At 39.8% G+C, this 15,593-nt stretch overlaps 1 protein-coding gene across 35 annotated transcripts in view; it reads right to left on the bottom strand.

Annotated features, from left to right (window-relative positions):
• The window catches only part of NRXN3 (neurexin 3), a 996,746-nt gene that overhangs the window by 213,880 nt on the left and 767,273 nt on the right, over positions 1–15,593 (bottom strand). The window lies entirely within an intron of this gene.

Raw genomic sequence — 15,593 nt, 5'->3', positions numbered from 1 at the left:
GTATCAAAGATCCAAGGCTTGTCTCTGACATGAGACAGTTACTTGGATCAAACAGCTGAGAAAGCTAGGAGAAAGTCTGCAGTAAAGCAGAAAAGGTAAAAATTATAAAGAGAACTAAAGTTAGTGAGACCAAATCATTCACATCTCCAGGATTCAAGAGGGAAAACACCAACACACAAAGCTAAGAAATCCTAAGAGAAAACAATAAACTAGTCAGGCCTGTTGCTCTAACTGGAGACCAGTGAAGAACACATACTCAGATCAAACTAAACATCACCTTCCTCAGGCTTTTTCCTACAGATCCTAGACTTTACTTGCTCTGCTTCTAAAGTACATTCAAGTGTTTCCAGAAGATAAGGAACTCTCACAGCAGTGATGCCTAAACAGGTATCTTACAAAGGAGGATACACAGTTTCCAAAAGAGTCACTTAAGAATAGAAGTAACCAACGAACTCATTATTTTCCAAAAATATTGCGCATTCAGTCTCAGGACAGTCGTTACCACCTTCGTGTCTCTGTGCACCCTGACGTGCACTCATCTGTGCACATGAAGGGCATGCTTCATTCTTTTCCTGCATTATGGTTACATCATAAGTTCACTATGGTTTACGTCAAAAGTTCACCGAGGTGGGGAAAATCTCGTGGTCTCTCTTCAAGGCAGACAATGAGCTCCTTGTTTTATTATTAGGGTTCCATCACATTAAAGTGCTATTGATAAAAATGAATAAAATTATCCATGTGGCTCAGATGAGTCAGTGCTGCCTCATCACAAATTTTCCAATAAAAATAAAGTTAGGGCACCTTCACTGAAACATAAAAACTGCCATAGAAGAAATACTTCCAAGCGTCTGAGAACTGTCTTGAATACCTTACCAAGTATAGAAACCCAAAGCTGCACACTCTCTGCTAGGTTGCACCCAATGCAAGGTTTATTCAGGGTTTATCCATTTTAAATGCTGTTCAAGTTTCATCCCATGCTTTCATCAACTTGCAAATTCAATAGTGCCTTATCCCAGTTATCTTCTATTTCCTCTATTGACCTCTGTATCTTCTAAAATTCTTCATTCCCAGCATAAAAAACTGTTTGTTTCCTGTCTCCTTATACAAGAATCCCCTCAACACTTACCTCCATGAGCTGCCTTTAATGTTTGCTGTGCTTCGTAGACCTTTTCTATTTCAGCCATTTTTTTGTGATCAAACCCCCATAACTCAAACTTATTCTAATTTTGCCAGTAATTTACTCAGTGATTTTAAAAGTAAAAGCATACAGGTGTCCTTTATGACCCAGAGTCCTAATATTTGCACTGAAATGGGACAAGGCAGTAGGAGAATGAAACACATAGGAGCATGTCCTCTGAGGAGGAAGCACACTTCAAGGTGTTTTCCTGCAGAAAATTACCATGGGGTAGGAGGTAACAGAACACAAATCCTTGGAGAAATCACAAACATTTGAACTAGCATTGATCAGTTAATACTGACATTTCTGTAACATACAGAGAGGGTAATGAGGAGTATGATAACATTAATAAGCTCAAAATGCTGGTGACAACAGGGAATAAGCAAATCTGTTCTGACACAGTAAGAATGGATCTGAATGTCTGCCACATTAATGATATCCAGAAGAACTCAGAGAACTGAGTTCTTTTCTTTCTGCCTTTCTGTTTAGGGTTTTTTTTTGGTGGATGAGGGTAGGGGGGCAAGGGAGAAGGCAGATTATATAATATGGAAAATGTGACAGATATTTATTGTCTGCAGACCTCTCAAAAAATCAGATCTGCTGAAATAATAAAAATACTAGCTTTAAGTTTCCCAAATATCTAAGGATAAGCATACTCTCTGTTGTTATTGTTGTTAAATATTTATACTGCTCTACAAAGAAAATACCATGGGTCAGTGCACAACTGTTCTGTGTAAATATTGCAAAAAATAGCCCAGACCCAAGGGCATAACAATAAAAAAAAATAAAAATCAAAAGAGGTGGGAGGAAGAACCAAATATATGGGTCAGGTAAGAGGCTGCACTGAAAAATCTGTGTGTTCTTTCCCTTTTAATTAATCTCATCTTTCCTCCACCACTGAAGAACCTGATTAGTGTCCTGGCATCATAAATCTAGAGTTCACTGCCCAACTGAGGGAAAAAAACTTACAAATCCCATTCACGTCATCTCCTTCACAAATTTCTGGTTTTAGCCCACCTATGCTCTCTGTCTGTATGATCTAAATTCCACTTTCCATCCCAGCATTCAGTGCCTCCTGCCATGGGAATGATCAAGAGTCAGGACTGGCTGGAGGACAAAACTGGTGTGTGAAAGGAAGGTGTTCAGAGCAGAGAAGAGTTCAGCGATGGTGCCCTGGCTACTGCACTCTTCCTTTCTGGCATACACTCTAGGGACTGGCCGGTTCCAATGATGTAAGCCCCCTTACCACTCTGCATTCCAACAGCAGACAAATATTTATGAGTTCATTTGAAACAAAGGCACCACTACACCAGGATGTGCCCTGAAATCATAAGAAAAGTTAATTTTATCTCCTAGGGAAAAAAACCAAGGTTAGGGGAAAAGGAAGGTTAAAAAATACCCACAACCTCGCCATCACCTATAAAAGAGCTTTTGTAGAAATTACACTTTAAAAACACAAACACTTTCCCAGTGAAAAAAGTATTTTTGCTTCCTAAATGAAATATGCTTCTCATTTTCCCTAGATGTTAATAAAATGTAGAAGCCTTTCCTAAGCATTTCTGTATGTGATCCTTTTGTATTTTATGGCTCTGGAAGCCTAACCCACAAAGAAATTGGGAACTTTGGAGTCTGTAGTTCTCCATGTCCCACGTTCCAAACCAGGCAAGCTGTCAAGAATTTATCATCCCACATCTCTTGGACATTTCCAGGCAGTTTCTTTAAGATACCAGAAAAAAAGGAAAAAGAGACAGCATGCAGGCAGCTAAATGGGTGCCCTTCAGGAGGCTAGACATGTTTCCATCCAAAAGCCACTTGTTTTTATTCAACAAAATATTCCATTGGATATTTTTTTTTCTTTCAGAAAATTAACATTTCCAATTAGAAAATTCTTGACCCAGATTCAATGCTCATTAATCAGTGTATTTTACTGAGCACAGAGGACTAATAAATCTGTGTATATACAGACATGCACTTCCTTCCCTGGAGCACTCTGATGTCCAAAACAGTGGACTACAATATTTGAGAGATGTATGTGTTACACAGCCTCAGGCATATGCACCTGCTGAAAGGGTTGGAGAACTGCCAAACATCTTTCTTTTTAAAAAAGCATTTGCTTTAATATCTGCTAATTCCAGGAAGGGGGCTCTGTTCTTTTTGTTTAGCTGTGTCTTTGCATTTGCAACGAACAAAAGGAAGGAACAAGGCAACCATCTGTGGGTTCTTCATAGAAAAATAAAATCCCAGTGGGCTTCTTATACAAGGAGGAAAATAGAAAGAATAAGAGATAAAAAAATCTGAATGAAACAAGCTGAAACCCTGAGCTCACTCCTCTGAAGCAGACTTGTTAAGCATCCCTGCCCAGACAACGTGGAAAGCCTTTGAAATAAAATTTAAAATCAAAAGCTTTCCCCAAAACATTTACTTTTCTTTACAATAGTTTTGTCCTATCTAGTTAGAGAAAGGGGATCTTACCCCTCTTTACACATTTTCATAGTCTTTCAATGGAACATAGCCTGGGCATCTGCCAGACACTAGTGGTCAGATATATCAGAGGCATTTGGATTTGGCAACTAAAGATGCTGATGAATATGCTGAGAGATTTTGAAATAATAAATATTTCTAATTAGGTGCACATGCAATTGCTATTCTGTGATCAGATTTACTCATTATTAATCCTAGAATTCATAACATGAGGTAAATGGAATTTTTTAAGTCCCTTCCCTCCATGTGTTCTACTATTTCTGCTCACACAAACAGCACAGTTAATATTAGCAAAAAACAGCAGAACCTGCCTCCAAATATGGTCTCACATCTCTTAACTTTATCAGCATCTCAAGATTATTACTAGCAGGAGCCAAAACGCAATGTTTTTAGTACAAAACTAAGGCTTCACACTAAAACAAAAGAGTGAATCAGCAAAAGAAAATGCAGTCTCCTCCTTACACCGAAGAGTGAAGTAACAGCCTTCTCTCTGGAGATTTTCAGTAATGAATTTCTGCTTTAATTGAAGCTGCAGCCAATGCAGGAGCTCCAAATGGGCCTCCCTCTCTTTCTCTCTCTAGGTGATGCTGTGCAGGAAAGAGCTTTTAAATCAGTCAGCGAACATAATGAACTTCAATTTCCCTTCGACAAGGGCAAAATTACAAACATACACTTCACTTCCAGACAATTAATTAATTTGTTTACATGATTTCTTTGCTTTGTTTTACTTTCATGATTGTTTTTCCCCTTCACTTCTTTAGGCTCTTTAACTCTCTAAGGTGTAGGATTAGCTTTTGACAACTCATCCTCTCTCAGGCATGGAGACATGAAACTACAACAGAGATTTTTGCAGCAAGGAAAAAGCTTCTGCAATTACCTTCAGACTTACTGCTAGCACCCAGTGACAAAGTTAAAGCACACATGCCCCTTCTGTAGATGACAGCATTAGCGTTTGCCCCTTGTTAGCAAGGCGGACACAGTTGTTGCCACTTAGCAGCATGAAAAGACAGGCTTCTCAAACTACTGGTGTCTGCAAAGACCATAACCTGACTGTCAGAGATTAATGGGATTGACTTCCAGGGACAAATTCTCCCCCACCAAAGGGATGAAAAGCAGCAGGCCTCGAACTAGCCAGCCAGAGCCAGCAACCATTGGATGCATAGCTTTGCTCCCAACACTGTGCTTCCACTCTTGTGGGATAAGGAAGCCAACCCTTAAAGCACTTGGGAGGAATAGTAAAGGGGAAAAGTGAAAAAGCGTGGTGGACTCAGCAAGGACAGGATTGACAGACTTGAGACAGTGAATATGAGCAATTTTTTCTTGAAGAAAGAACGTTTCTTCTACATAACACCACAGACTAAACCCCTCTAGCAATATAAATACTGTCTACATTACCACAGTGGTGTATGTTTAATTTCATCTCTGCTGCTACAAATATAGGCAAATAAATTTGACAACACATCTGTTATTTACTTGCACTCAACACAAGCATATTCATGACATTTACTTTGCCAGTTTTAAATTTAACAGCTTTCCTTTTATTTATATCTACTTAGAGTTAGTGAAAAGTGCTCTGGTGACTTTCCATATACATGCAGTAAGTGCAGCACGTTAGCAACAGTAAAAGATTCCCTTGGTTGTGTACCATTACTGTACACATTTCTGATTACATAGAGCTAAAATATTTGAAAGTGGTACAAGATTGTTGCATCCATTCATTTTGAATATAACCAGTAACTCTGTGCAGCTAAAACATGCCTGCAGTTGTCTCATCAGCAGAAACCCAGGAACTCATTTCAGTGCTAAATGAGTTACTGACACACAGTGAGGTCCTTCACAGACTGTGACTTACACACAAAGAAGCCTTACCATGAGATATGGGCTCATTTCTACCCTCTCCACCCTCAGGCAGGGAGTGCACCCAGGTCAAGAAGGACAACATTACCATAGGAGCACCAACAGAAAACAGTACCATGCTGCTGACACTGAGGAACCAGGGACTGGGGCTGTGAAGAGAGAGCACAGCTACGTCGCCTTGCTCTTACACTGCCCCTGAGGTAACTTACCTGTCCCTTATGGTTGTCAGTTCTTCTGTTTCCAGTACCATAAATCCAGTATTACAGTTGTTAAACCATATAAGTTTGCAAATAGAGTTAGACAAATTACAGAAGACTGAGGAGGAAGATGGAAATTCATAAATCAATACAAGAGTGCAGACATGAAATTACAGCAGTAAGATGACCTTTCCTATCTGACCTCGCTTGGAATTCTCTGCATTTTCATTGTACTACAACTAGAACAAACAAGCTCATTGACATTTGAAAAACCCATACAACTACTATACATTCCTGTAGTGTGGCCTTTTACTTTTGGTGTTAGTTGTAGTTGTTAGCAGCACAAAACTGAGTCCTTAAATAAAAGATCACAAAGGTATTAGAATAACTCAATAACTGTGCTATGCTTAACAACAAGGCCATCAACCCATGTTCAGACTTTACAGATCCCTCAGACTCAAGTATGGTCAGTCACAACAAAAGCATGCTAGTAAATTGAAGACCACACCACAATAATCTGCTTTTCTAAAATAAGGTGTATACAAAACCCTGTACATTGATACACTTCATAACAGTAGGTCTGATGCACAGACAGCATGGGGTCTCTCAGAATCTATTTTGCAGCTTTGTAGATATAACAGCTTTGCAGAGAGAAAAAATAATCAGTGCAGAGGAACCAAGTATTTATCTGTTGAGTGTCTGTGGATAAAGCAGCTAAACTGTGTGTGTGCACATGTCTCTGTAAGGGAGGATGATGGGGGAAAACGGGATGGCACTCGATAAGATACCTCTCCCCGCTGCCCCAACTTGATCCTGCACTGATCTGGTACCTACTTCCTAACCTGGAGAAACCTTGTTTGATCAGCTTAGGACACGCAGTTGATTCCAGTCTCATGTTCTACTGTCAGCAGTGGGATTGCTGCTGCTCCACAACCCAGTTCCACCAAATTCTGAGGCAACAGTCACTTGTATTCTGTCCTACAGCTTGGAGATTATGCTAGTAATTCTGTCAGATTGATAAATGTCCTTTACAGTCTAAATCATGACTTTACCAGTCTCATTTTGGTTGCACTCTCTGAATTTGTTCAGAAATTACATTGTCTCCTTTGACCAGTACTGTAACTCCTGCCCTAAAAAGAAAACATAATGAACTATAAAACAACACCAGTTTTGGTTAACTAGCCTTTGCTTCATTATTAAAAAACAAGTCACCTGAAGAAAGTGGATGTCTTTGCCAAACTCATTACACAGAGAACCTACCACGCAAGAACAACTGACATCATCTACTTGTACTTGTGCAAAGCATTTAACACTGTCCCACATGATATCTTTCTCTCTACATTGGAGAGACATGGATTTGATGGATGGACTGCTCAGTGTATGTGGAATTGGCTGAATGGGCACACTCAAACAGCTGCAGTCAACAACTCAACGTGTAAGTGGAGACCAGCAATGAGGGGTGTTCTTTGGGGGTTGATACTGGGACTGGTGCTGTTTAACATCTTTGTTGACACCGTGGACAGAGGGATTGAGTGCACCCTCAGTAAGTTTGCAGATGACACCAAGCTTAGTGATGCAGTTGACACACTGGAGGGAAGGGATGCCATCCCAAGGGACCTGAACAGGCTTGAGAGGTGGGCCTGCACAATCCTCATGAAGTTCAGCAAAGCCAAGTGAAAGGTCCTGCACCTGGGCTGGGGCAATCCCAAGCACAAATGCAGTCCTTGAGGAGCATGGATTGAGAGCTGCCCTGAGGATAAAGACTTGGAGACGTTTGTTGATTAGAAACATGACACAGCATGGTGCAAAGCCAACCATATCCTGGGCTGCATCAAAAGAAGCGCGGACAGCACAGTCAACGGAGGCAGTTCTGCCCCCTCTACTCTGCTCTCACAAGACCCTACCTGGAGTGCTGCAACCAGCTCTGGGGTTCCCAGCACAGAAAGGACATTGACCTGTTGGAGCGAGTCCAGAGGAGGGCCACAATGATGATTTGAGGGATGAAACACATTGCCTGTGAGGAAAGGCTAAGCAAATTAGGATTGTTCAGACTGGAGAAGGCTTCAAGGAGACCTTACAGCAGCCTTCCAGGATCTAAAGCGGGCCTCCAAGAATGCCAGAGAGGGATTTTTTACACAGGCATATAGTGAGAGGACTTGGGAGAATGGCTTTACACTGAAAGAGGGTAGGTTTAGATTAGATATTAGGAAGAAGTTCTTTACTGTGAGGGTAGTGAGTGGAACAGGTTACCCAAATCTTTACTGTGAGGGTAGTGAGTGGAACAGGTTACCCAAATAAGTTGTGGATGTTCCATTCCAGGAGGTGTTCAAGGCCAGGTTGAGTGGGGCTTTGAGCAACCTGGTCTAGTAGAAAGTGTCCCTGGCAGGGGAATTGGAACTAGATCATCTTTGAGGTGCCTTCCAATCCAAACCATTCCATGAGTCTTTGAAAACAAACATGTCCTTTAATTATTGTTGTTTCAACAAACCTTTTTCTTTTTGCCAGAAAGACACCTGATAAAGAGTTACTTACACTGCATTGGAAATGACTGAACTTGTAAACTAACGGAAATAACTCCTGCCACTTGTTTTTCCTACTTTTTCACAGTCTCTTCTTCCTTCGTTGTTTTTTGGGTTTTTTTTTGGGGAGGGGGGAGTTGGGTTTTTTTTTCCATTTCTTTCTCTTTCTCATTGTTAAGATGAAATTCCAATAACCTGTTTCTCATGCTTAGTACAATGGCAACAATTGCAGAAAAGCCCATAAGACTCAGCACCTGTAGCAGGGTGGAGGGAGAGAAGGAGAGAAGGGACATGCCATTGCCTGTGCAGACAACGTTTTAGAAAGAGAAATTGCTTCTTATCTAACTGCCCAAGAGCAAATTTCAAGAGATGTGAGGGAAGCTTGGCAGAAGAAATGCATAAATACAAAAAGCAGTTTAAGGCTCTGTCATGAGCTGAATGCCATTCACAGACAAAGGGCTATTTTATTTAAATAATCTATCATTTTTAATTTGCCTTTCAAACCCAAAGCTATTTTTCAGTTAAAATTGGATTCTGGCATGACTGAAGTAGTCAGGGAACATATCATAGGGGGCATATGTAAGCTGGTATCAGACATCAGTAGCAATTGAGCCTGTTCTCTATTCTTTTCCACTAGTTCTGCTCAGGCTGCCTTTAAACAGCCTCTGCAGTAAGCCAAAACACTTTTACAAGTTTCTCTGAAGCTCAATTTGCTGTTTACATAGCTAGCCTAGTAAAAAGCTTTCCTGAACAAATATAACTATTTGTTTTATCTCACTGAGTGTTATGTCACAGATTATTCATCTCATTTTGTTGCAATTATGCCATCTTTGAGCCAGATCTTTGCAACTGAAAAACTCCTGAAAGCATTCATTGTGTCACCCAACCCATTTACAGAAAGGTTTTCTGGACTAAGTATTATCAAACCCTTATTCCTCGAGACAGCTGTAATTCACACTTTGTTTCCCATAACACCCTGGTAAAATCCTCACTAAGTTTCAGCAAAAAAGGTGTACGGCAACTAAACTATGAAAACACTGACTTTAAGGCCTTAAAGGCACAGGTCACTGTGCCCCATAGCATTGGTGATAAACCATAGAAACTGCCTTCAGGACAGTACAGCTCTGTTATGATCATTATCTCCTAAACACATACACTGGACAGAGCTTCCTTCAGTTGCCTGCAGATTGCATCTCTCCTAAGGCTCTGTATTAACAGAGAGCAAACCAGAATAACATAAGCTACTGGTAGCAGGAGCAATCAGTACACTTCCCTTGAGCCTCATCTAACACAGCTTGTGGAAGAGAGCATAGCTAAACTCTGTTCTCATTTCACTGGTGTAAATACAGGCTAAACCATCTGACTTCATTGGAATCACTATAGATTTATACTAGGCGAAACTCCAGGTGTATGCCTCTAAATAACTGTGTTCAAGAGGCAAGGCACTTTAGCTATTTAAAGTTCACAAAACTTAGAGTAAGCAACAATGAAGGAGACTGTCAGATTTACATGACAGATACATTTTTCTTGCAGAGCATCTTGGAAAGGTGTTTAAGTCATCCAAATATTCCCTCAGAGCAATGAAAAAAAGCTGGTTGAAGTTTTTCAGCAATATTAACATTTGACAAGTGCCATTTCTGAACAGGTAGCAGCCCAATGCCAGAGCATGCTTATCCATAGAACTGAACACCACATTCAGCTCATTTCATTAAGAGCTCTTGACACCATGCACAAAACAGCAGCCAAGTAAGGTCACTCACAAGCAGGATGACTGCAATGGTCAATTTTATTTCCAGAAAACTGATATTTATGCTATCAATAGATATTTTAATAACAGTAGGTTACTGGCCTCTTAGAACTTCTATCAGGGGTATGAACTAGTCTGTAGATGAAAGATGCAAGTTAAATTATCTATCTTCCCATTCCCAACAGGTATACTATAAGAAAAGAGTCACATACAACTGACAGTAGGATTGCCTTTACCTTGCTATGCATACAAAACTACTACCCATATTTGAGAGAAACCGTAACTGCTCCAAGTTGTCTGGCATCTGCTCAGCCATTCAACATAAAAATGGACAGCCAGCAGAAATTAATATTTTTAGCGATATTTAAAAGCTCTTCAGACATCAAAAAAGGCTTAGGGCCTTTTGAGAGATGCTTGTAAGAAGCATTTTGACTATACAACTGAAACTTCAGGATTCAACTAGGAACATACTTCAGCTTCGGGAAACCATGGGAGCTGGTGTTCCTTTAAAACTCCTGTAGCTTTGCAGCTGGGTTCGTTGAAAGACTATAACTGGGGCTCCAACGTCATCACAGGTTCTGGGGATGAATTTCCTCCCACATGAAGAAATAATGGTAACAGAAGGAGAGGAACATTAAGGACATTTATGCCCCGTCCTAGTAACCCTGGCAGAAACATTCAGTATTATTCTTAACGGGTTTTGGGTGATGCAGAACACAAATAATTAAGTTCCTATGCCCACACCTGTAAATACATAGAAGCAATATACATGTTCTAATTATCAGGATGCACATCTATGGCATGACTCATCAGAAATAAATGCAGCTACTCTCAGCAATATATTTTCCTCAAGGAAAGATATTTACAAAAGGAAAGCAGAATAAGCGAATGCAGGCAGGCGTAAAACAAAACATGAAATTTCCCCATTTTGCAATTTCTACAATAAGCATGAGATGCAACCTGTCTCAAAACCCCTGCTCACAGCCATTAAACCAATTTATTCTTCTTTCCCTATCACATGCAGAGAGCCAGAGAAAAGCTGAGCTGAAATTAACCCCTTGTTCACTGAAAACAAAACCTCGCCATTTCAGATTTTCACAATGAGCTTTGAACACATAGAAGATACCTGAACAGACATCAGAGAACACCTCACTCAATCTGATTAACTTCCCTAGACAACTAATATAAGCTTCACTTCCTCATGGTAATTAAAAAATTCCACCTTTCCCAAGACCATTGCATGGTCCTGTATTTAAATCTGGAATTGACAACCTCTTTACCTCTAAAGTCCTCAGCAACCTCAGCTTCTACTTTTAATCTGCCTTGAGTAGATGGGCTAGACCTGAACCAAGAGTACTTTCATGAAATCTGGCCTCAGAGATCCAGCCTTATCCTCAGGATTTTCACCCCACCCACAATTAAAGCAGAATTTACACTTAAAATACAGAGTATTCTCATTTTTCCTCCCTCTATGCACATGTAGAAACACATACTATATAAATATTTATGAATAAATACGTGTATAAATATGTGTACTGGTTTAATGCAAATTTCAAAGGCCACTTGTGTGACAGGTATAGAAATAAGCATTGAACCTTGCTTCTGAGGTGCTTTTCATTGCTCTACAGAAGAAAGAAGCTCCAAACAGTCCCAGAGAAAACAAGCTGTTCTTAAGGACTGCTGAAGCGCTGAGGTTTCACTAGTTAAACATCAGTGTTACCTAGACGTTCACCTCTCCACAAAGGTGTTCTGATTGAAAGACTGTACACATTCAGTGTTTTCCTCTTCTCCACCAGGCTACTTACGCACCTGTGAGAATATGGTGATATCAGTTCCCACATTGCTCTTTTTAAATTATAAATTATCTGGGCTTCTACCTTTGACCAATGTAGCGTGCTTCTAGCACAGCTTAACTCTGTAAGTGACTCCTGCTCATGATCTGATGTTGATTTTACTGACAATGAAAGGGAAACAGTAGTATCTCAAGGGACTGTATTTGGTATTGCACTAGTTAATGCAGAAAAAACTGGGGTTATATCGTGCCTTTTAACCTGAAGGTATTCTAAAGCATTTAACAAAACAGTGTAATGTTATTTGAAGTGAAACAGCCTGGGCTTGGCAAAAAAAGCAGCAGCTACTACATATTTGGTAAAAGCTTCCTTAGACTCAGAGGTAAAATCTGTTTTCGTACAAGTTGCTCCAGCATCTGTTTCGATACTGGTTAAAGTAATGAGATTTGTCTGGGTATGCTAAGTGACCCTTTATGTCATCTTTGGTTTCCAGCTAATTGACATTGCAGTGCAGCGTCAGGAATGGGAACTATAACTAGGAAGTCTCTCATTCATTAGCTTCTTGATGTGATCAATTATTTTGTGATCTTTTGAAGATTCTGTGTAGGAAGAAAGAGAAACAATTTCAGGTAAGAGACTTCAAGAGAAATAGAGGACATGTGGGATATTTTTTTATCAATACAGAAAGCCAGTGAGTGCTGTGATCCCACAGCTGCCCACAAGTTTATCAAATAATTACAATTTGAGACTGGCCTTTGCTTGAGTGCCTGAAGGAAAGCAGAACAGAAAGAATTCTGTATCCAGCCTTATCAGCCCACAGAAAGATCCAAGTGGTTACCCTAGCATTTGATTTTGCTTCTGCTCCTGATGTCATATGAAAATTTAGACTCCAATACTTGACAGTGAGGCAGTTTTGTTGGTAAGCATGGTTTGCATCATTATGGATAATGCATATATTCTGTATAATGCTAACTATGCAATGTTTAATGCATATATAATGGTATGAATGCCACAAAGCATTAGAGTTATTTAAACCTAAATACACAATACCACTAAGATCTTTTTCCCTGTAAAGACTGGCATTTTCAGCCTTAGCTCTCACCATACAGTTATCGTCATTGCAGGCACCTATGATGTTTAACAAAGTTACAAAACACGGGTGGTCATGAGACTGATGACATTTAGGACTGTAGGGTTTTCATAGGCATCTCCTTAACCTGGGATCTGTAGGTGAATAAATTCACTAAGTCCAAACTGTGCTCTCCTGTGCTTTGTAAGAAAAGTCAGATGACCTTGATCTTGCTTGACACTAGTCTCTGCTGTTTCAAGATTTTGTATACCTCTGCAAACAAAAAGACAAAATGCAGAATAAGAATAAAAGTTATCCATTGATGAAATTCATCTGAATTTAAGAGATCTTATTACAAAACTTTAACAAGCCACTAACTTTTACAGTCTTCAGACAGCTGAAGATACAACACTCATCTCTGCTAGTGCTTCACAGCCATCTATAATTCTGCCACAAAGATTATTTTCCTAATTTTTCACTGTGACATGGTCACACATCACAGTCATCCTAACTCTCCATTGCCCCACAGCTTTCCTCTCTCTGCCCAACATGCATGGCCTGTCTTTATTTTCAAAGCCTAGCCTGTCTACTTTTTATCTTATTTTAAGAGATCATTTCTGATCCCTCAATGATCTATTGTGTCAGCCTCCACTCAAATTTACACATAGGCATTTTTTTGCCAGTCCTGTTCTTCACACTTGGCAGAAGCTCCCATTGAAATATACACAAAGTACCCTACTACTTTTCTGTAATTCCCAGTCAAAATTCTTAATCGCTCTCAAAGTGTGGAGATCACCAACCATAAGTGCCTCATTATTATTCCTGTCTTATTTCTTATTCCCTTCATCTGCCCATGAAGGTATATCTGTTGTCTTTCCTGTTTCCCTAGTTTACTAGTGTAACACTATTAATAAAATAAAACATGCTTTCTTTTACACATAAATTCAGATACTTAGAGAACACCTGACACTCAGTTCTGAGTTCTGGAGCTCAGTATCTTTTAATAATTTTCTTTTAAACAATATCTCCAATGTTTTCTTCTGAGTAAAGTAGCAGGTGATAAACACAGGAAGGTAAGTAAGAAACTACTAGAAACACCAAAAAGAAAGGCACTAGACAGACGTTTCTGAGCTAAATAGACCTTTGCACCAACTGTGATAAGGGATGATTTAAAACTACTAAATCCTCTTCCTCAAAGCCTACAGCCAGCCAGGTTGAGTAGATTTAGCCCCCTCGCAACTGAATAAACACATACAGCAGATGCCCCTGTTCAACATGTACAACCTGAGAACCCTCACTTTTCTGCAAGTTAAGATTTCCCTTCACCCTCCTCCTCTTTTGCAAGAACGTGTAAGTGTAGGCAGCCATCCTACCAAAGAGAAGAGCAGCATCCCCCACCAGCAATGAACTGTCCCTGAAGTTGTTAGCACAGTCTCTCTTGAGAGTGCTCTGGAATGCTAACAGTTCACCAGAATTTCCACACCACTTCTCCTCACAGATTTTTTTCCAAATTTCATTTAAGAAGTGAACTCTAAGACAGGCAAAAAGAACAAATATATTTTCCTGCATTTGGATTTTTTCAACTCTCTTGAAGAAGAGTTTCCCCTTTCCAGTTTCTTCTTAGAAATCACACTGAGAAGCACACATTCAAATTTTTATTAATGTATATTTAATACATACATACATAAATATATATAAAACCAACCACCTTCAGATTGGCTGGATTACTTGAAACTGAATGTCTATGCCCTAAGAAGCTGGCGACTCAGTTGGGTACATAGAAACAGAAATGTGCAGGGAAACAATCTCTTGCTGTTAACTACATTTAATTACTCCTCACCACTTATCTATCATACTGCATAATCTCAGCGTATAAGAAAAGACAATAGCGTCCTTAGCTGGCAACAAAACAAATCTCAAGGGTTTTAGTACAGGCTTTCAAACCCTCTCCAAGCTAGCAGAGAAGAGATTGGCTAGCTTTCCTGACTGACCAGTGTTACACAAACATGAATTTCTCTGAAACCTTTTAGTGGTAGCCTTTTTCAGGCATGCAGCAGGGTGGGTTCAGATAAAGCACTGCAGTCCAGTGGTTAGGGTGCTACTGTTTGATACCACAAGGGTCCTGGATTCCATATCTGGCTTTAGGAACAACTTCCTGCGTGGCCTGCCTTTTGACCATTTATGCATATGAGATTCATTTGCTGCATCTGTAAAACAGGTACAATAATAGTAATCTAGCTATCTGCCTATCACCCCCTGTCAGGAGATTTTCTGAGCATTATTGATTTATCCACTGGGAGCACCTCTTCCAGTGAAAAGCACTAACTGTGAAACCGTGTGAGTGGAAATTCTTGCCCGTATTGTATTCATTCCTTCTTTCACAGGGTAAGACACTGGCTCCAAAGCTGAACATCATCCCTTTTAATTTTGCAGCGATGGATATTTCTCTTGAGAAAGCATCTGTACAAGCTGCACTCTGCCTTGCCAATGATGTGCTCTAAAATCTAAGGTAAATCACTCACCTCGCTGCCTCATTTTGCCCATATTAATTCAATAGATACATTGCTGTATTACTGGCAAGGCTGTTCTTAGGGTCAGCTAGATATACACTACCTCAAAGAACCCAAAAAATGCAAACACATCAAACAGTCTATTCCAATGGTATAGTGCCTTCTGAAAAAAAAAAAAAAAAAGTATGACTGGTTGCAAAGAAAGAAGAACTGGTGAGATTAGCTCTAGATTAAAGCACCATCTTT

The sequence above is a fragment of the Pseudopipra pipra genome, chromosome 6 (genome assembly GCF_036250125.1).
Source record: "Pseudopipra pipra isolate bDixPip1 chromosome 6, bDixPip1.hap1, whole genome shotgun sequence".
Lineage (NCBI taxonomy): Eukaryota > Metazoa > Chordata > Aves > Passeriformes > Pipridae > Pseudopipra > Pseudopipra pipra.
Note: the sequence above shows the minus strand (reverse complement) of the source record. Positions and strands in the feature narration are given on the sequence as shown.